This window comes from Podarcis liolepis (assembly GCF_965112155.1).
Source record: "Podarcis liolepis genome assembly, chromosome: 3".
NCBI classification, from domain to species: domain Eukaryota; kingdom Metazoa; phylum Chordata; class Lepidosauria; order Squamata; family Lacertidae; genus Podarcis; species Podarcis liolepis.
The window spans coordinates 117,676,097-117,697,033 of record NC_139557.1 but is presented as its reverse complement, the minus strand read 5'-3'; the positions used below and the strand labels follow the sequence as shown (position 1 = coordinate 117,697,033).

General features: G+C 43.1%; 1 long non-coding RNA gene across 1 annotated transcript in view; it reads left to right on the top strand.

Annotated features, from left to right (window-relative positions):
• Positions 1–20,937, top strand: part of LOC310702856 — a 960,387-nt gene that overhangs the window by 36,856 nt on the left and 902,594 nt on the right. The gene's annotated exons all lie outside the window — the stretch shown is intronic.

Below are 20,937 nucleotides of genomic sequence, written 5' to 3'. Positions count from 1 at the left end.
TACATTCTATAATATATACATTTTTTTAAATGAAAACGGGCAAAGTGCAAATGGGTCAAATGTGGAAGGGGAGGGAAATCTGCATTATGTAATTTCAAAATATATTTTTCTTGTCATTGTAAATTTCTACAATCAGACCATAAAATACTGGGCTGGTTTAATATTGCTATTATTAACACTACTTATTAATCACTTTCCTTTGACAAAAAGAAAGCCAAAGAAACTTAAGAAATAGTACAAATATTATTACCAGTAGAATACCAAGTCAAAATAAAAACCTGAAAACATATTAGTATTTGTGAGGTATATATATATATATGTGTGTGTGTGTGTGTGTGTGTGTGTGTGTGTGTGTGTGTCATGTGTAACACATCACACACACTGAAAGAGGCTGCAGGTTTCTAAATGGGGTCCAATGCATGGACCAAAGTTGTGGGGAAAGACAAACATTTCCCCAGACAAACAAATCACCCAGACAGCATTAGATGGTCCTTAAGTGATGCCTCAAAGTCAATAGGAAAGTGGGTGATGTTATCAATGATATCTAGTTAGCGTTCATGCCTTTTGATTATACTACCCACATGAACCCTCTGCAAACCTGCAGAACACTTCTTATTTTAACTCACTGATCGTGGGTGGGTGAAATGTTTGAAGTCTTTCCAAAGCATCCATGAAGTATTACAGCCACGTCAATCATTCCAAAATGGTCCCATTTGCCTGGAGAACTGACAGCAAATTCCTTGCTCCACAATGGTAGTTTGCATTAGAGTTAAGGAAAATGAAATAATAACAATATTATAATATTTTATTATTTATACCCTGCCCATCTTGCCGGGCCTCGCCCGACTCTGGGTGGCTTCCAACAAAATACTAAAATACAGTAATGCATCAAAAATTAAAAGCTTCCCTAAACAGGGCTGCCTTCAGATGTCACGACTGAACCCACAGATTGAATTCAATCCATCAGTATTGCCTCAAGCCACTATAAATATCATTTTTCTTTAAAAAGCCTGGTGTTAATTCAAAATATTGTCCCAGTAACACAATATCGTATTCAGGAGAACCTGTGAAACCCATTAGTAGAGTGGTCATCTAGAGGTTTGTGTTGTGTTTACAACTCCCAGAAAGAAATACTATCAAAGAAGAAGAAACAAATTCATGGAGGAGAAGACTATCAATGTCTACTAGCCATGAGGGCTATATTCTGTCTCCATGGTTGGAGGCAATAACATTTCTGAATGCCAATTGCTGGAAGCTTAAGGAGGGTAGAGTGCTCTTGAACTCTGCTCCTGCTTGCACAAGCATCTTGACAAAGTTTCCCGCAAACATTTGGTTGGCCAGTGTGAGCACAGGATGCTGGATTAGAAGGGCAATTGGCCTAAGTCAATAGCTCAATGGTAGAGAGATGCTGTGCATGAAGAGGCTCACAGGTCCAATCACAGCTGCAGCAAAAGATGCCACACGTGAAACACTGGAGAGCTGCTGCCAGTCATTCTTGACAATACTGACCTACATAGACCACTGACTTGAGTTGCAAAGCTTCCTTTGTAAATGTTTCCTGTATTCCTATTCAAATATGGATTATATTTTCTCTCCCATATAAAGAATTAATAATAATAAGTTCCAAATGCATTATCCCTCACTTTCTTTACCAATTTTGGTATTTGGAAACTGCAGACACCTGTCTAGTGTCTTTTGGAAAGCTGTGAATTCTGGTAGGAAGCTAAGAACTGATGGTGTCATATTAGTTCTGTCTGTATCAGATTTTGTCCATTACAAATGTCTCAAAACAGAGGTTGGTCAGGGAACCCAATGTGAGAAGACTCATTCTCAGGGGGAGATGGAGGGTGGTTTTGTACAGGGTCCCTAGTTCAGGTGCTTGCAGGATTGGGTGAGACTGAGGGGGAAAGTAGTTATGAAGGTCCACTTTATGGGGGCAGAGAGTCAATCAAATGTTTCGTTTCATTTTGGTCTGAGCACTGCATAGTCCTTCCTTGCATCTGGACTCATTATCAGCATGACCCAATCAAATGCAAGGAGTCTGGGAGGATCCTTTGTGCCACTAGACACCTGTGCTTATAAAAAGCTTCCTGCCAAGCCGCATTCAGTAGGTGAAACTTTCATCACTATCTCTAACCCACCACCTGCAAGAAGTTATATTCAGATCTACAAATTTTCTCAAGTTGACTCCAATTTCTTATCAAACCACTTACTGGAGAAGGTCATCGGTGTGTTGCTGGGAGAAGGTAGGAATGGCCTGGGGATAACTTGAACTGCAGAGAGAGTCTTTCCAGCCTAACTTTCTACTGATCCCATTGGCACTTAACAGTCTCTGCTGTTTGCCAGTGATGGAGAGTACAGTACTGTATGGAAGTTTTCCTTGTGTTCTGTGGCAAACACAACATTTAAAAGAGGCTTGAGTTGCTTGTTATTCTGCTCTGACAACTAGCTGTGAAAATCAAATATCCTGCAGCTTTTGGTGATATTTAGAGAAAGTCATATTCAGGGAATGCTTACTGGCTAATGTCCTTAATGTTATGCACATGCCTCTGAATTATTTTCCCATTGCACTTTGGAAAACATTTTGCATTTGAGACACACAGGGTAAGGTAGAGAAGGATGCACGTCATCACATATGTATCACAGTTCTCATGGTATATTGTAGTTACCGCATCTCTTCAGGGAGCCCTGAAAACAAGGGAGATGTCAGGGAGAACATTGTGCCCATGAGCCAACGAAGAGCCTTCTCAGCACGTCATTGGCCCATGATTCCACAGACCACTCTGGAAATGCTACATGTACAGTTGATGAGGAAGAGGAAGAGGGAAAGGCAACACATCAATTCGAAAATAATGTAAAATATCCAGGCTGATAGCAGACTAAGACTGTTGGACATTTGTTGGGGACTGAAACCGGGAAAGGGGATGGGGTTTGGGGATCCAAAGGGTGTATAAATATAATCTGTCTTTTTCTTTAATTTGTTTTGATATCAGTATGAAAAGTGGGGAATTCGTGGAAAGGAATTTGGGTCGACTTTAGAAAAAAAGGATTTAAGAATGAGTACTGAGGTATAAATTTTGAGGTATATAAGGTAATTTTTTTCCCAAAAATGAATCAAGTATGAAAAGGTTAACTACTGTATTTTCTGTATCAGTATAGATATAGTGAAAAGGTTAAAAATTGGGGATAAGAACTTGTGGAATTTACAATCTAAATGGGAATATAAGAAGGGGAGGTGTGGGGAAGTCAGGGAAAGATGTTATAGAACATAAGGATTTCAAATTGTACGTGTTTTTAATTTTTCTTTTTCTTTTTTCCTTTTTGGCTTTTGAAAATGGAAAACTTCTAATAAATATTTATATATATAAAAAATAAAATAATGTAAAATAACGGACATTCTTCGTGACATCGTACTCCATTAGAATCCGTTAAAAGCTCATTTTGACTTTATGCTGGCATATTTCGTACATGAATATAGGGCTTACATCTGTGACTCTCCTACTTCCATATGTGTTAAACTCCATTTGCTGCTCCACCCATAAGGAATACCTCTAATATTTCCTAGACATTTGCCAGAACACTCTTCTAGCATGACATCCATCTCCTACAGCTTTCATAGTTTCATATTTTGCAATCTGAAAAATGGTAAAAATCAGGGGTGGACCAAGGGTAGATTAGGAATTACAGGCAGATGCCTTTATCACTCAAAGTAGCTTGGCATGGTGTCAGGGAACTGCCATTGGAGCATCAGGTGGTGGAGGGGCTCAGGGAGGAAGAAAGAGACTCAACAGCTGAAGCAGGGACCAGCAGGGGGAGGAGTGGGTCTCTGAGGGAATGCGAGCAGGAGGGAGGGCTCAGGGACGCTTCCAGCGAGAACAGTGGGGAGGTATCTGAGTCTCCCATAGGGAGACCCACACCTCGCCGGAAACTGTCACGCCGTGAGTCCAGGAGACGCGTTTCCGTTAAGGAGCTCCTTTGCTGGAAACGCTTCCGCAGACAGCCACTGTCGGACTCTACTAGTGACTAGAGCAGACATGTCTGAGGAGCTCCGTCACACACGGAGGTTTGTGGGGTCGCACAAACTCTGAGGGAGCACGTTTTTACGCACAAGCAGCTAATCAATCCCTAACAGCAGTCCGACAGTCTCTGTACGCTGCCTGTGCAAGAGAAAGCATCATGAGCGAACCAACCGGAACCGGAGGAGCGGGGGCTGGAGCTGGTCCAAGCTTGGAAGATAGATACCGAGCGTTGGAGGTCCAACTGGCGCTGCAGACGGCGAGGCTGGAGGAGAGAAGGGCTCAGGATGCAGACAAGAAGGGGAGAGCCACTCAGTTCCCCAGAAAGGTACCAGGATTGGTGCAGAAATTTGGGGGGGGACCCCAAGGATTACCATGCCTTTAGGACAGAGATGCAATATGCCATTAATGTGCAGTTCGATGAGTTCCCTGATGAGGAATCGCGAGTTGCTTTCGTAATTGGGCATCTTGAGAAAGGGGCGAGAGACTGGGTTCGACCCCTAATGGCAACGCACAATGACGTACTAAAGGACACGATGAAGTTCTTTCGTGCAATGGATATCATGTTTTCCAGCGATATTGAGGAAGGGGTGGTGCGCAGACAGCTAATGGCTTGCAAGCAGGGAAGTCGATCTGTCCGTGAGTACTGGACTGAGTTTACCATGCTGATTCACAGACTGGGTTGGGATTTATCGGCGGCACCCATTCAGATGCTATTTGAAGAAGGTCTTTCTTCGGCGGTGAAAGACGAGCTGTCACGGAGCCCCAGGGCGGGGTCTATGGATCAGCTGACCAAATCTGCGCTGACCATAGGAGCGCGGCAGGAGGCAAGAGCCTTGGAGAGGCGGGAAGGGAGAGGGGAACGTTGGAAGGAGTTCCGCATTCCAGACATTCCTGAGCCAGCTTTCCCGCCGGCAGAGCCGATGGAAATCGGAACAGCGCGGGCGCGCGCATTTTCAAAAACCAGCGAGGGGGCTAAGAAGGAGGGAAAGGGCGCCCGGAAATGCTATCTCTGCCAACAGCCAGGCCACTTTGCCAGAGTCTGCCCCCAGAGGAAGGAATGGCAAGGGATGGTGGGAGCTGTTGAGGGGGGAGAACAGGGGGGAACGGAGCAGGTAAAAGCCAACGCCTGGTTGCCACAATCGGGGCACTGCAGCCAGGCCAAAGAGCAGTGAAAGTGCCCGTGCCAGAAGCTCCTCGACCTGCTCTAGTGATTGAAGTGTCGCTAGAGCTGCAAAATGGGCACCCCCTAAAAATAAAGGCGCTATTGGACTCAGGCAGCTCCTGCAATTTTATGAGCAAGGAGTTTGCTGCTGAACACCAGATACAGACTATCCCTTTAAGCAACCCCCTGCAGGTGACCACGATTGATGGCAGGGAGTTGTTGGGAGGAGGAGTCAGCTTGCAGACTGTCCCAATGATAATGAGGGTGGCAAGGCACACAGAACTGATAGCGTTTAATGTGGCCACCCTGGGAGGCGCTCCCATTATTTTGGGAATGAGCTGGCTAGCTCTACATGATCCGCTGGTTGGCTGGCATCAAAGAGTGGTGTCCTTTGGTTCAGCACATTGCTTAGAACACTGCAAAGGGGAAAAGGGTTCAGCAGGGGCCCAAGCCACCCTAGCAGGGACTGAAGTAATGGAGAAGGTGAAGGTACCACCACAGTATGCAGATCTCAGCGACGTGTTCAGCGAGAAGGAAGCTGACCAACTACCACCTCATAGGCCCTTTGATTGCCAGATCAATTTACTCCCTGGAGCACAGCTTCCCGTGGGCAAGTTGTATGCCATGTCAGACAGAGAAATGCAGGAGTTGCGAGGGTTTATTGACAAGAACCTGAAGAGAGGCTTCATCAGAGAGTCCAAAGCAGCAGGGGGTAGCCCAGTGTTTTTTGTGGACAAAAAAAACGCGGACAAGCCGAGACTTGTATGTGATTTTAGGAGGTTAAATGCAGTGACTGAGCCAGTGGCTTTCCCTATGCCCAGGATTGATGATATTTTGACCAGGGTGAGGAAGGGAAAGATTTTTACAAAGCTGGATCTAAGGGGGGCGTACAACCTGATACGCATAAGGAAAGGGGATGAATGGAAAACCACCATGTTTACCCCTTTGGGGGCATTTGAATACCTCGTTATGCCATTTGGATTACAAGCAGGCTCAGCGTGTTTTCAATCTTTTATGAACCACGTACTGGGCCCTTTGCTCTACAAGAATTGCGTTGCTTTCCTAGATGATGTGTTGGTGTATTCGGAGAATGAGGAGCAACATGTGAGAGACGTCAGAGAAGTGTTGAGCAGACTGCAAGCCAACAGGCTGTGGGTGAAACTGGAGAAGTGTCGGTTCCATACCAAGGAGGTGGAATTCCTGGGGTACCGCCTGTCAGACAAGGGATTGGCCATGGATCCCGGCAAGGTACAGGCAGTGCTGGAATGGAAAACACCCAAAACCAAGAAGGATGTGCAGAGGTTCCTAGGGTTTGGAAACTTTTATCGTAAGTTCATCCGCAACTTCGCCCATCTGACGGCGCCCATCACTGACTGTCTCAGCAGTAAAAAGAAGTTTGTATGGACGGCGGAGGCGGAGCGAGCATTTGAGGAGCTGAAAAGGGCCTTCGCCTCTGAAGAACAACTTCTGCATGTGGATTTACGAAAGAAGCTAAGGGTTGAAACAGACGCATCTGACAGAGCCATAGGGGCGGTGCTTCTTCTGCAGCCGGGGAAGGAGGAGTCAGAGTGGCGACCGTGTGCCTTCTTTTCGCGAAAGCTGAACAAATCCGAGAGGAACTACACGGTGTACGACCGAGAACTTCTTGCTATTCATGAGGCGTTCCGGAGATGGAGGCATCTGCTAGTTGGTGCACAACATAAGGTGCAAGTGTGCACGGACCATAAAAATCTAGAGTATTGGAGAACTGCGCGAGTGCTCAACCAAAGGCAGTTGAGATGGGCCCAGGAGTTCTCCAAATTTAACTTTGAGATTTGTTACGTGCCAGGCCCAGAGAATGTTAGGGCGGACGCTCTCTCACGCAAACCTGAATATTTGGAGGGGGAGGGAGCACCCGAAGAAACCCATATCATTCCAGAGGACCGCTGGGTGTGTGGGGCGACTTTGGTGGGGCAAAGGGAATTGGTAGAGGGTGTGGTGCATGATGCATACGCCCAGGACAAACTCAGGGGTCTCAGGAGGGAGGAAGACAAATCCGGTGGTTTTGAGGAGAGAAACGGGGCATTGTATTATAAGGGAGCGTTATATATACCTGAAGGGGAATTGAGGGAGAAGGTACTCAAGCAGCTGCACGATAGCCCCACAGCAGGGCATTTTGGGCAACACAAGACCATGTGGCTGGTTACCAGGGAATTTTGGTGGCCCAAGGTCAGGGAAGATGTGCAGGAGTATGTGAGAGGGTGTGAACAATGCCAAAGAGCCAAGGGGGAGAGGCGGGCGCCGGCTGGTTTATTAGAACCACTGCCCACACCTGAAAGACCGTGGGAAGCAGTGGCAATAGATTTCATGACTGATCTGCCAAGGTCTAGAGGGAAAACAGCCATCATGGTTGTAGTAGACCTGTTAACTAAAATGGCCCACTTTATAGCCTGCTCACATGCGGTCACAGCAGAAGAAACAGCCAAATTGTTTGTAGAGAATGTGTTTCGGTTGCATGGCGCCCCCTTGAGGGTGGTTTCAGACCGAGGGAAACAATTTACTTCCAGGTTCTGGAGGAAGCTCATGAGCTTACTGCATGTAGAGGTTAATTTTTCAACGGCCCGTCATCCAGAAACCAACGGGCAGGCGGAAAGAGCAAATGGGGTTCTCCAACAATATTTGAGGTGTTATGTTAATGACAGAGAGAATGATTGGGTGGAGAAGCTGGCGTTGGCAGAATTTGCCTACAACAATGCAGAGAACGTGTCCACGGGGATGAGCCCCTTTTTGGCTAATCACGGGTGCCATCCCAGAGCCTTCCCAGGGGGGGAGGGGGAGAACTGGAGCGTTCCAGCTGCAGAACAGTTCGTTGAAGAAATGGAAGCGATCCATCGCCAGCTCCAACTCAACTTAAACAGGGCTAAGGAGGAATATAAGAGGCAGGCAGACAAAAACAGAAGGGAAGGTGAAAGCATCAGGGTGGGGGACCAGGTGTGGCTGTCAACCCAAGGGTTGCCGTTCAAAGGAGGTTGTAAGAAATTAAGACCCAAAAGGCTGGGTCCGTTTGAAGTCATGCAGCAGGTCAATCCAGTGGCTTTCAGGCTCCGGTTACCGAACCACATGAAGCTGCACCCAGTTTTTCACAGGTCGTTGCTGTCACCGTATAGAGGAGACAGTGAAGGGAGGGTCACTAGGGGACCAGCAATGGAGGAGAAGGAACACAGCTACCATGTAGCGGAGATCCTCGATTCCAGGTGGAAGGGAGATCAAGTAGAGTATTTGGTAATGTGGGAAGGGGAACCGGAGTCGGAAAACACCTGGGTTAGGGCAGAGGATGTCAATGACGAAGTTTTAATAGAGACTTTTCATCAGAGGTTCCCACGTAAACCTCAGCCTGTATCGAGGTTCCGAAGGGAATACTTTGCCACCACCGACGAGGAAGAGGAGTTGGAGGGGTTCCCAGATTCTGAAGAGGAAGAGGATTCAGCGAGCCAGGACGACGATCGATGGAGGGAATTGTTCGAGACGTCGGAAGATGAGGAAGATTCTTTTCGGGGTTTTAGCCCTTCACCTCCCAGGGGAGAGGAAATGGGAGGGGGTGAGGGGGGCCCTGGAGGGGAGGTGGATGTCAGGGAACTGCCATCGGAGCATCAGGTGGTGGAGGGGCTCAGGGAGGAAGAAAGAGACTCAACAGCTGAAGCAGGGACCAGCAGGGGGAGGAGTGGGTCTCTGAGGGAATGCGAGCAGGAGGGAGGGCTCAGGGACGCTTCCAGCGAGAACAGTGGGGAGGTATCTGAGTCTCCCATAGGGAGACCCACACCTCGCCGGAAACTGTCACGCCGTGAGTCCAGGAGACGCGTTTCCGTTAAGGAGCTCCTTTGCTGGAAACGCTTCCGCAGACAGCCACTGTCGGACTCTACTAGTAACTAGAGCAGACATGTCTGAGGAGCTCCGTCACACACGGAGGTTTGTGGGGTCGCACAAACTCTGAGGGAGCACGTTTTTACGCACAAGCAGCTAATCAATCCCTAACACATGGCTTCTGATTGATGACCGTTTAACAATATCAAAACAAAATCACTTTTCCTCGGACCTGAAATGAGACTCAGGGAAGTGGAGAACTATCATAGTTCCATCTCCCAAATAATGGTATATAAAGATATGGGACTCTGCAGCAATGGTGAAACTAACTTATTATTTAGGAATTGGGATAGCTCAGCCTGTAGAGCAAGAGGCTCTTAATATTCACCCTGAGACCTCCAGGTATAGGGTGGTATATAAATTCAATCAATAAGCATAAGCATAAGAATAAGTTTAAGAATAAGAATAATAAATATGAGGGTCATGGATTTGAGCCCCATGTTGGACAAAATGGATTCCTACATTGCATGGGGTTGGACTAGATGACCCCCGTGGTCCCTTCCAATTATACAATTTTATGAATCTTTGAATTCACGTAAGATATAAGAAACAAACACAGAGACAAGATTTATTTATTTATTTATGCATCCATACTTGTTTAAGAAACTGGGTTGACATCTGTAAGAGTTATTAATTAGTTATTAGTATAGCACAGGGCTTTGCAATTTGGTTTCGTTCCTGGTTCCTTTGTGTCTTTAGGTTTACCAGTCTCTTATATTATGGTATTGTTGCTTAATCATCTTTTTATCTTGCGGTATTGTTTCTGTGTAAGACAGATATGTAAAAAACTTACTTCATCACCTGTTATTGGAAACAAAGTTAAAGGCACAGAATGTTCTCAGATTAAGTATGTTCTCTCATTCTGAAAGTATCTTTGTGGGTGAATTTGAGTTTCTTGCAAAGAATACATACCAGCCTGAAGTGTGCCCACCACCATCATTATTTTTAAAAAAGTATTGTCTGTTGTTTCTCTTATTTTCAGTTCCCAACTGAGCATCTTGCCTCTGCCTTATCATAATTATGAAAACCCAATATGTTCTTCTGTCTCTCTTCACCTTCACAATCTTTCTCAATCCAGGTATGTTATTACTTAAGACTTTCCTGAGCTCTGTTGGGAAACAATGATTTATAAAAATGTTTAAGCTACACAATATTAGAATAAAATTAGATCAGAACTTCCAAAGGTCCACCTACTTCATCACCCTTTTTTCTGCATGGTCTATCAAATTCCTCTGTGAAGCCTGCAAATAGGTCTTGAGGGCATCAGCACTCCTCCAGCCCATAATCCCCTGTATTGGGATCCAGAAACTAATAGAACTCAGAAATCGAAACCCGGTATGGTCATACCAAGATTGAAGAGTGATATGCTCAGAACTTCTGATCCTCGCCAGCAATTTGCACTAGCTGCAGTTTCCATAATATTTCCAAAGGCAGCCCCATGTAGAATTCATTGTGGTAATCTAACATACCAGATGTGGGTCTGTCCCTGTTCAGAGAGGAGTGCGGCTAGGTCACTAGCCCAAGCTGATGGAAGACACTGGGCACTACTAAGGCCACAAGTGACAGCTGTGGAACCAGAAGCACTCCAAGCTATGAAGCTGCTTCTTCAGAGGAGAGCAGGTCCATACCCTGACATCCAGTCTTGGGAATCAGGTGGTGTAGAGAAGAATTTGAGCTCTGGAACATCAATGAATGGCTGATAGTACACTTCAAAGCTCTGTATTCGCAAGCGCTGTAGTTTTGTGTAAATATTCAGAGTTTGGTGAATCCACTTGATCCCTGCAGCATCCCACACTGATGGCGCCATTGTATAGACCACAGAACTACTTGGAGCAACTCAGGTTGCTTCCCAAAGTGACAGATACAGATCTGAACCAAATCTTCTAGGCAGGACACATCCTTCCTTCCGTCCTTCCTTCCTTCCTTCCTTCCTTCCTTCCCTCCTTCCTTCCTTCCTTCCTTGCCTGCCTACACTATTGAGTTCTGCTCTGTTGCAGGAAGAACTAACATCCATGGCGTACAAACATGTCGTTTATTCAGTGGTATGTGCTACCTCTTTAGCTGTCCTATAACACGTTTCAAAATCGGAGATTGTAGTGTGGCTTACCATTGCTGTGTAACGTAAGTATAATGAACGCAACACACCCAAACACACGGTTTCACATGGATGTCATATTTTTGGGGACAAGGTCGAGGGAGGTAGGGTGCGAGTGGGAGTGTTACCTCTGGGGTGGTTGGTAGTGGGAAATGTGCAGGCAGGGTTGGCCTGAGAAATTTTGTTGTTGTTTTTTAAATTTTTATTGGTTTTTCACATTTTTTGTAAACACAAACAATACACACTACAAACAAACAAATACACAAACAAACATGTATAATTTCATATCCCTTTTTCATAAATCTTATTTCGCCGACTTCCCCATACCTCCCCTTTCTACATCCCAATTTCCAAACTTATTTCAGCAAATCCTAGCTTTTAATTTTATCAAATTTTCCCCTTATTCTTTTCTTTTACTTAATCTTTTACAGCTGTAAACCTCTTTTTTCCCTAAAACCTTGACATTTTAGCTTTCATTAATTTTACAATGTTTCTTTAGATAGATTTTAAATTTCTTCCAGTCTTCTTCCGCTGTCTCTTTCCCCTGGTCACGGATTCTGCCAGTCAATTCTGCCAGTCCCATATAGTCTATCACCTTCATATGCCATTCTTCCAGAGTGGGTAGATCTTGAGTCTTCCAATGCTTTGCGATGAGTACTCATGTTGCTGTGGTGGCGTACACAAAAAAAGTTCTATCTTTCTTTGACACCAATTGGCCGACAATCCCCAAGAGAAAGGCATCTGGTTTCTTTGGGAAAGTACATTTAAGCACCTTTTTCATTTCATTATATATCATTTCCCAGAAAGCCTTAATCTTTGGGCACGTCCACCAAAGGTGATAAAAGGTACCTTCAGTTTCTTTACATTTCCAACACTTATTATCAGGCAAATGGTAGATTTTTGCTAGCTTGACTGGGGTCATGTACCACCTATAAATCATTTTCATAATATTTTCCTTTAAGGCATTACATGCCGTAAATTTCAAACCGGTGGTCCACAACTGTTCCCAGTCAGCAAACATAATGTTATGACCAATGTCCTGTGCCCACTTAATCATAGCTGATTTAACCGTTTCATCTTGTGTATTCCATTTCAGCAACAAGTTATACATTCTTGACAAATTCTTAGCATTGGGTTCTAACAATTCTGTTTCTAATTTTGATTTCTCCACCTGGAAGCCAATTTTCCTGTCCTGTTTATGGCCTGAGAAATTTTGGGCCCTGAGGCCAAAGACAAAATGGCACCTCCCAATCAGGCAAGAAGGGGCAAGTGAAGATCTACACCGGGAACACGGGTGGGAGGAAACCTGCAGTGCCTCCTATTCATCAAGAGGTTGCTGTAGAGGAGGCATTGCAGGGAGCAGCTGTGGAGATGACAGATTAGTCCTTGAAGTATTATGCCCCAGTTATTCTTCCCACCACAGCAGCAGCAACAGACAATACGTTCCTTGTGGAAAGATCAGCTGCCCCTTTGGATTTTGCCCCTTTTGATCTTGCCACCCAGGCTAGTCCCATCAAAGCCCTTTCTTCCTCTCCTTCAACAAATGTGTTTCAGAATCTGCAGACACAGCTCAGCTGACCCTCTAGCCTGGTAGTGCTGTTGCTAAATGCTAGATCAGCCCAGAATAAAGCCTCAAATATCCATTATTTGATTGTGAATGACAGACCTGACATAGCATATGTAACTGAGAATTGACACCCCTCCCTATAGTCAATATTATGTTCTCCAAATATTTCAGTACTGCTTCTGAGTGATGGGAAGACACCTGATCTCTGCTTGAGGAATTAACAATTCCAGCTTTATCACAACCTTTGCCAAGAATGCACTTCTGGCTCTTCTGCAGCTGAAACACTAGGAATAAATCTCTGCTGTGAATGAGTTAAAGCTCTCATCTTAACAACAACAACAAAAACAACAACAACAAGGACAATAATACAAATCAGAAGGGACAAACTGTTCCTTTTATGTCCCTTTCTTTCTGAACATAGTTATTAAATGATGGAGTCATTATTTGATGATGGTGGTACATTCTATAATATATATATATATATATATTTAAATGAAAACGGGCAAAGTGCAAATGGGTCAAATGTGGAAGGGGAGGGAAATCTGCATTTTGTAATTTCAAAATATATTTTTCTTGTCATTGTAAATTTCTACAATCAGACCATAAAATACTGGGCTGGTTTAATATTACTATTATTAACACTACTTATTAATCACTTTTCTTTGACAAAAAGAAAGCCAAAGAAACTTAAGAAATAGTACAAATATTATTACCAGTAGAATACCAAGTCAAAATAAAAACCTGAAAACATATTAGTATTTGTGGGGTATATATATATATGTGTGTGTGTGTGTGTGTGTGCGCGCCATGTGTAACACAACACACACACTGAAAGAGGCTGCAGGTTTCTAATACTGTCCAATGCATGGACCAAAGTTGTGGGGAAAGACAAACATTTCCCCAGACAAACAAATCACCCAGACAGCAATAGATGGCCCTTAAGTGATGCCTCAAAGTCAATAGGAAAGTGGGTGATGTTATCAATGATATCTAGTTAGGGTTCATGCCTTTTGATTATACTACCCACATGAACCCTCTGCAAACCTGCAGAACACTTCTTATTTTAACTCACTGATGGTGGGTGGGTGAAATGTTTGAAGTCTTTCCAAAGCATCCATGAAGCATTACAGCCACGTTAATCATTCCAAAATGGTCCCATCTGCCTGGAGAACTGACAGCAAATTCCTTGCTCCACAATGGTAGTTTGCATTAGAGTTAAGGAAATTGGAATAATAATAATATTATAATATTTTATTATTTATACCCTGCCCATCTTGCCGGTCCTCACCAACCACTCTGGGTGGCTTCCAACAAAATACTAAAATACAGTAATGCATCAAAAATTAAAAGCTTCCCTAAACAGGGCTGCCTTCAGATGTCACGACTGAACCCACAGATTGAATTCAATCCATCAGTATTGCCTCAAGCCACTATAAATATCATTTTTCTTTAAAAAGCATGGTGTTAATTCAAAATATTGTCCCAGTAACACAATATCGTATTCAGGAGAACCTGTGAAACCCATTAATAGAGTGGTCATCTAGAGGTTTGTGTTGTGTTTACAACTCCCAGAAAGAAATACTATCAAAGAAGAAGAAACAAATTCATGGAGGAGAAGACTATCAATGTCTGCTAGCCATGAGGGCTATATTCTGTCTCCATGGTTGGAGGCAATAACATTTCTGAATGCCAATTGCTGGAAGCTTAAGAAGGGTAGAGTGCTCTTGAACTCTGCTCCTGCTTGCACAAGCATCTTGACAAAGCCACAAGCATCTGGTTGGCCAGTGTGAGCACAGGATGCTGGATTAGAAGGGCAATTGGCCTAAGTCAATAGCTCAATGGTAGAGAGATGCTGTGCATGAAGAGGCTCACAGGTCCAATCACAGCTGCAGCAAAAGATGCCACACGTGAAACACTGGAGAGCTGCTGCCAGTCATTCTTGACAATACTGACCTACATAGACCACTGACTTGAGTTGCAAGGCTTCCTTTGTAAATGTTTCCTGTATTCCTATTCAAATATGGATTATATTTTCTCTCCCATATAAAGAATTAATAGTAATACGTTCCAAATGCATTATCCCTCACTTTCTTCACCAATTTTGGTATTTGGAAACTGCGGACACCTGTCTAGTGTCTTTTGGAAAGCTGTGAATTCTGGTAGGAAGCTAAGAACTGATGGTGTCATATTAGTTCTGTCTGTATCAGATTTTGCCTGTTTCAAATGTCTCAAAACAGAGGTTGGTCAGGGAACCCAATGTGAGAAGACTCATTCTCAGGGGGAGATTGAGGGTGGTTTTGTACAGGGTCCCTAGTTCAGGTGCTTGCAGGCTTGGGTGAGACTGAGGGGGAAAGTAGTTATGAAGGTCCACTTTATGGGGGCAGAGAGTTAATCAAATGTTTCGTTTCATTTTGGTCTGAGCACTGCATAGTCCTTCCTTGTATCTGGACTCATTATCAGCCTGACTCAATCAAATGCAAGGAGTCTGGGAGGATAGTTTGTGCCACTAGACACCTGTGCTTATAAAAAGCTTCCTGCCAAGCCGAATTCAGTAGGTGAAACTTGCATCACTATCTCTAACCCACCACCTGCAAGAAGTTATATTCAGATCTACAAATTTTCTCAAGTTGACTCCAATTTCTTATCCAACCACTTACTGGAGAAGGTCATCGGTGTGTTGCTGGGAGAAGGTAGGAATGGCCTGGGGATAACTTGAACTGCAGGGAGAGTCTTTCCAGCCTAACTTTCTTCTGAGCCCATTGGCACTTAACAGTCTCTGCTGTTTGCCAGTGATGGAGAGTACAGTACTGTATGGAGGTTTTCCATGTGTTCTGTGGCAAACACAACATTTAAAAGAGGCTGGAGTTGCTTGTTATTCTGCTCTGACAACTAGCTGTGAAAATCAAATATCCTGCAGCTATTTGGTGATATTTAGAAAAGTCATATTCAGGGAATGCTTACTGGCTAATGTCCTTAATGTTATGCACATGCCTCTGAATTATTTTCCCATTGCACTTTTGAAAACATTTTGCATTTGAGACACACAGGGTAAGGTAGAGAAGGATGCACATCATCACATATGTATCACAGGTCTCATGGTATATTGTAGTTACCGCATCTCTTCAGGGAGCCCTGAAAACAAGGGAGATGTCAGGGAGAACATTGTGCCCATGAGCCAACGAAGAGCCTTCTCAGCACGTCATTGGCCCATGATTCCACAGACCACTCTGGAAATGCTACATGTACAGTTGATGAGGAAGAGGGAGAGGGAAAGGCAACACATCAATTCGAAAATAATGTAAAATATCCAGGCTGATAGCAGACTAAGACTGTTGGACATTTGTTGGGGATTGAAACCGGGAAAGGGGATGGGGTTTGGGGATCCAAAGGGTGTATAAATATAATCTGTCTTTTTCTTTAATTTGTTTTGATATCAGTATGAAAAGTGGGGAATTCGTGGAAAGGAATTTGGGTCGACCTTAGAAAAAAAGGATTTAAGAATGAGTATTGAGGTATAAATTTTGAGGTATATAAGGTAATGTTTTTTTTTCAAAAATGAATCAAGTATGAAAAGGTTAACTACTGTATTTTCTGTATCAGTATAGATATAGTGAAAAGGTTAAAAATTGGGGATAAGAACTTGTTGAATTTACAATATAAATGGGAATATAAGAAGGGGAGGTGTGGGGAAGTCAGGGAAAGATGTTATAGAAAAGGATTTCAAATTGTATGTGTTTTTAATTTTTCTTTTTCTTTTTTCCTTTTTGGCTTTTGAAAATGGAAAACTTCTAATAAATATTTATATATATAAAAAGAAAATAATGTAAAATAACGGACATTCTTCGTGACATCGTACTCCATTAGAATCCGTTAAAAGCTTATTTTGACTTTATGCTGGCATATTTCGTACATGAATATAGGGCTTACATCTGTGACTCTCCTACTTCCATATGTGTTAAACTCCATTTGCTGCTCCACCCATAAGGAAAACCTCTAATATTTGCTAGACATTTGCCAGAACACTCTTCTAGCATGACATCCATCTCCTACAGCTTTCATAGTTTCATATTTTGCAATCTGAAAAATGGTAAAAATCAGGGGTCGACGAAGGGTAGATTAGGAATTACAGGCAGATGCCTTTATCACTCAAAGTAGCTTGGCATGGCTTCTGATTGATGACCTTTTAACAATATCAAAACAAAATCACTTTTCCTCGGACCTGAAATGAGACTCAGGGAAGTGGAGAACTATCATAGTTCCATCTCCCAAATAATGATATATAAAGATATGGGACTCTGCAGAAATGGTGAAACTAACTTATTATTTAGGAATTGGGATAGCTCAGCCTGTAGAGCAAGAGGCTCTTAATATTCACCCTGAGACCTCCAGGTATAGGGTGGTATATAAATTCAATCAATAAGCATAGGAATAAGTTTAAGAATAAGAATAATAAAAATGAGGATCATGGATTTGAGCCCCATGTTAGACAAAATGGATTCCTACATTGCAGGGGGCTGGACAAGTGTATACTTGTGGTCCCTTCCAATTATACAATTTTATGAATCTTTGAATTCACGTAAGATATAAGAAACAAACACAGAGACAAGATTTATTTATTTATTTATGCATACTTGATTATGAAACTGGGTTGACATCTGTAAGAGTTATTAATTAGTTATTAGGATAGCACAGGACTTTGCAATTTGGTTTCGTTCCTGGTTCCTTCGTGTCTTTAGGTTTACTAGTCTCTTATATTATTGTATTGTTGATTAATCATCTTTCTATCTTGCGGTATTGTTTCTGTGTAAGACAGATATGTAAAAAACTTACTTCATCACCTGTTATTGGAAACAAAGTTAAAGGCACAGAATGTTCTCAGATTAAGTATGTTCTTTCATTCTGAAAGTGTCTTTGTGGGTGAATTTGAGTTTCTTGCAAAGAATACATACCAGCCTGAAGTGTGCCCACCACAATCATTATTTTTTTAAAAAAGTATTGTCTGTTGTTTCTCTTATTTTCAGTTCCCAACTGAGCATCTTGCCTCTGCCTTATCAAAATGATGAAAACCCGATATGTTCTTCTGTCTCTCTTCACCTTCACAATCTTTCTCAATCCAGGTATGTTATTATTTAAGACTTTCCTGAGCTCTGTTTGGGAACAGTGATTTATAAAAAGGTTTATGCTACACAATATTAGAATAAAATTAGATCAGAACTTCCAAAGGTCCACCTACTTCATCACCCTTTTTTCTGCATGGTCTATCAAATTCCTATGTGAAGCCTGCAAATAGGTCTTGAGGGCATCAGCACTCCCCCAACCCATAATCCCCTGTATTGGGATCCAGAAACTAATAGGGCTCAGAAAGAAATCGAAACCCGGCATGGTCATACCAAGATTGAAGAGTGATATGCTCAGAACTTCTGATCCTCGTCAGCAATTTGCACTAGCTGCAGTTTCCATAATATTTCCAAAGGCAGCCCCATGTAGAATTCATTGCAGTAATCTAACATACCACATGTGGGTCTGTCCCTGTTCAGAGAGGAGTGCGGCTATGTCACCAGCCAAAGCTGATGGAAGACATTGGGCACTTCTAAGGCCACAAGTGACAGCTGTGGAACCAGAAGCACTCCAAGCTATGCAGCTGCTTCTTCAGAGGAGAATGACCTCATCCAGAGCAGGTCCATACTCTGACATCCAGTCTTGGGAATCAGGTATTGAGGAGGAGAATTTGAGCTCAGGAACATCAATGAATGGCTGATAATACACTTCAAAGCTCTGTATTCGGAAGCGCTGTAGTTTTGTGTAAATATTCAGAGTTTGGTGAATCCACTTGATCCCTGCAGCATCCCACACTGATGGCGCCATTGTACAGACCACAGAACTACTTGGAGCAGCTCAGGTTGCTTCCCAAAGTGACAGATACAGATCTGAACCAAATCTTCTAGGCAGGACACTTCCTTCCTTCCTTCCTTCCTTCCTTCCTTCCTTCCTTCCTTCCCTCCCTCCCTCCCTCCTTCCTTGCCTGCCTACATTATTGAGTTCTGCTCTGTTGCAGGAAGAACTGACATCCATGGCATACGCACATGTCATTTATTCAGTGGTATGTGCTACCTCTTTAGGTGTCCTCTAACACGTTTCAAAATCGGAGAATGTAGTGTGGTTTACGAATGCTGTGTAACGTAAGTATAATTAACGCAACACACCCAAACACACGGTTTCACATGGATGTCATATTTTTTGGGACAAAGTCGAGGGAGGTAGGGTGCGAGTGGGAGTGTTACCTCTGGGGTGGTTGGTAGTGGGAAATGTGCAGGCAGGGTTGGCCTGAGAAATTTTGGGCCCTGAGGCCAAAGACAAAATGGCACCTCCCAGTCAGGCAAGAAGGGGCAAGTGAAGATCTACACCGGGAACACGGGTGGGAGGAAACCTGCAGTGCCTCCTATTCATCAAGAGGTTGCTGTAGAGGAGGCATTGCAGGGAGCAGCTGTGGAGATGACAGATTAGTCCTTGAAGTATTATGCCCCAGTTATTCTTCCCACTACAGCAGCAGCAACAGACAATATGTTCCTTGTGGCAAGATCAGCTGCCCCTTTGGATCTTGCCCCTTTGGATCTTGTCACCCAGGCTAGTCCCATCAAAGCCCTTTCTTCCTCTCCTTCAACAAATGTGTTTCAGAATCTGCAGACATAGCTCAGCCGACCCTCTAGCCGGGTAGTGCTGTTGCTAAATGCTAGATCAGCCCAGAATAAAGCCTCAAATATCATTATTTGATTGTGAATGACAGACCTGACATAGCATATGTAACTGAGAATTGACACCCCTCCCTATAGTCAATGTTATGTTCTCCAAATATTTCAGTACTGCTTCTGAGTGATGGGAAGACACCTGATCTCTGCTTGAGGAATTAACAATTCCAGCTTTATCACAACCCTTGCCAAGAATGCACTTCTGGCTCTTCTGCAGCTGAAACACTAGGAATAAATCTCTGCTGTGAATGAGTTAAAGCTCTCATCTTAACAACAAAAACAACAACAACAAGGACAATAATACAAATCAGAAGGGACAAACTGTTCCTTTTATGTCCCTTTCTTTCTGAACATAGTTATTAAATGATGGAGTCGTTATTCGATGATGGTGGTACATTCTATAATATATACATTTTTTTAAATGAAAACGGGCAAAGTGCAAATGGGTCAAATGTGGAAGGGAAGGGAAATCTGCATTATGTAATTTCAAAATATATTTTTCTTGTCATTGTAAATTTCTACAATCAGACCATAAAATACTGGGCTGGTTTAATATTGCTATTATTAACACTACTTATTAATCACTTTTCTTTGACAAAAAGAAAGCCAAAGAAACTTAAGAAATAGTACAAATATTATTACCAGTAGAATACCAAGTCAAAATAAAAACCTGAAAACATATTAGTATTTGTGAGGTATATATATATATATATGTGTGTGTGTGTGTGTGTGTGTGTGTGTGTGTGTGTGTGTCATGTGTAACACATCACACACACTGAAAGAGGCTGCAGGTTTCTAAATGGGGTCCAATGCATGGACCAAAGTTTTGGGGAAAGACAAACATTTCCCCAGACAAACAAATCACCCAGACAGCATTAGATGGTCCTTAAGTGATGCCTCAAAGTCAATAGGAAAGTGGGTGATGTTATCAATGATATCTAGTTAGCGTTCATGCCTTTTGATTATGCTACCCACATGAACCCTCTGCAAACCTGCAGAACACTTCTTATTTTAACTCACTGATCGTGGGTGGGTGAAATGTTTGAAGTCTTTCCAAAGCATCCATGAAGCATTACAGCCACGTCAATCATTCCAAAATGGTCCCATTTGCCTGGAGAACTGACAGCAAATTCCTTGCTCCATCTTGCCGGGCCTCGCCCGACTCTGGGTGGCTTCCAACAAAATACTAAAATACAGTAATGCATCAAAAATTAAAAGCTTCCCTAAACAGGGCTGCCTTCAGATGTCACGACTGAACCCACAGATTGAATTCAATCCACCAGTATTTCCTCAAGCCACTATAAATATCATTTTTCTTTAAAAAGCATGGCATTAATTCAAAATATTGTCCCAGTAACACAATATTGTATTCAGGAGAACCTGTGAAACCCATTAGTAGAGTGGTCATCTAGAGATTTGTGTTGTGTTTACAACTCCCAGAAAGAAAT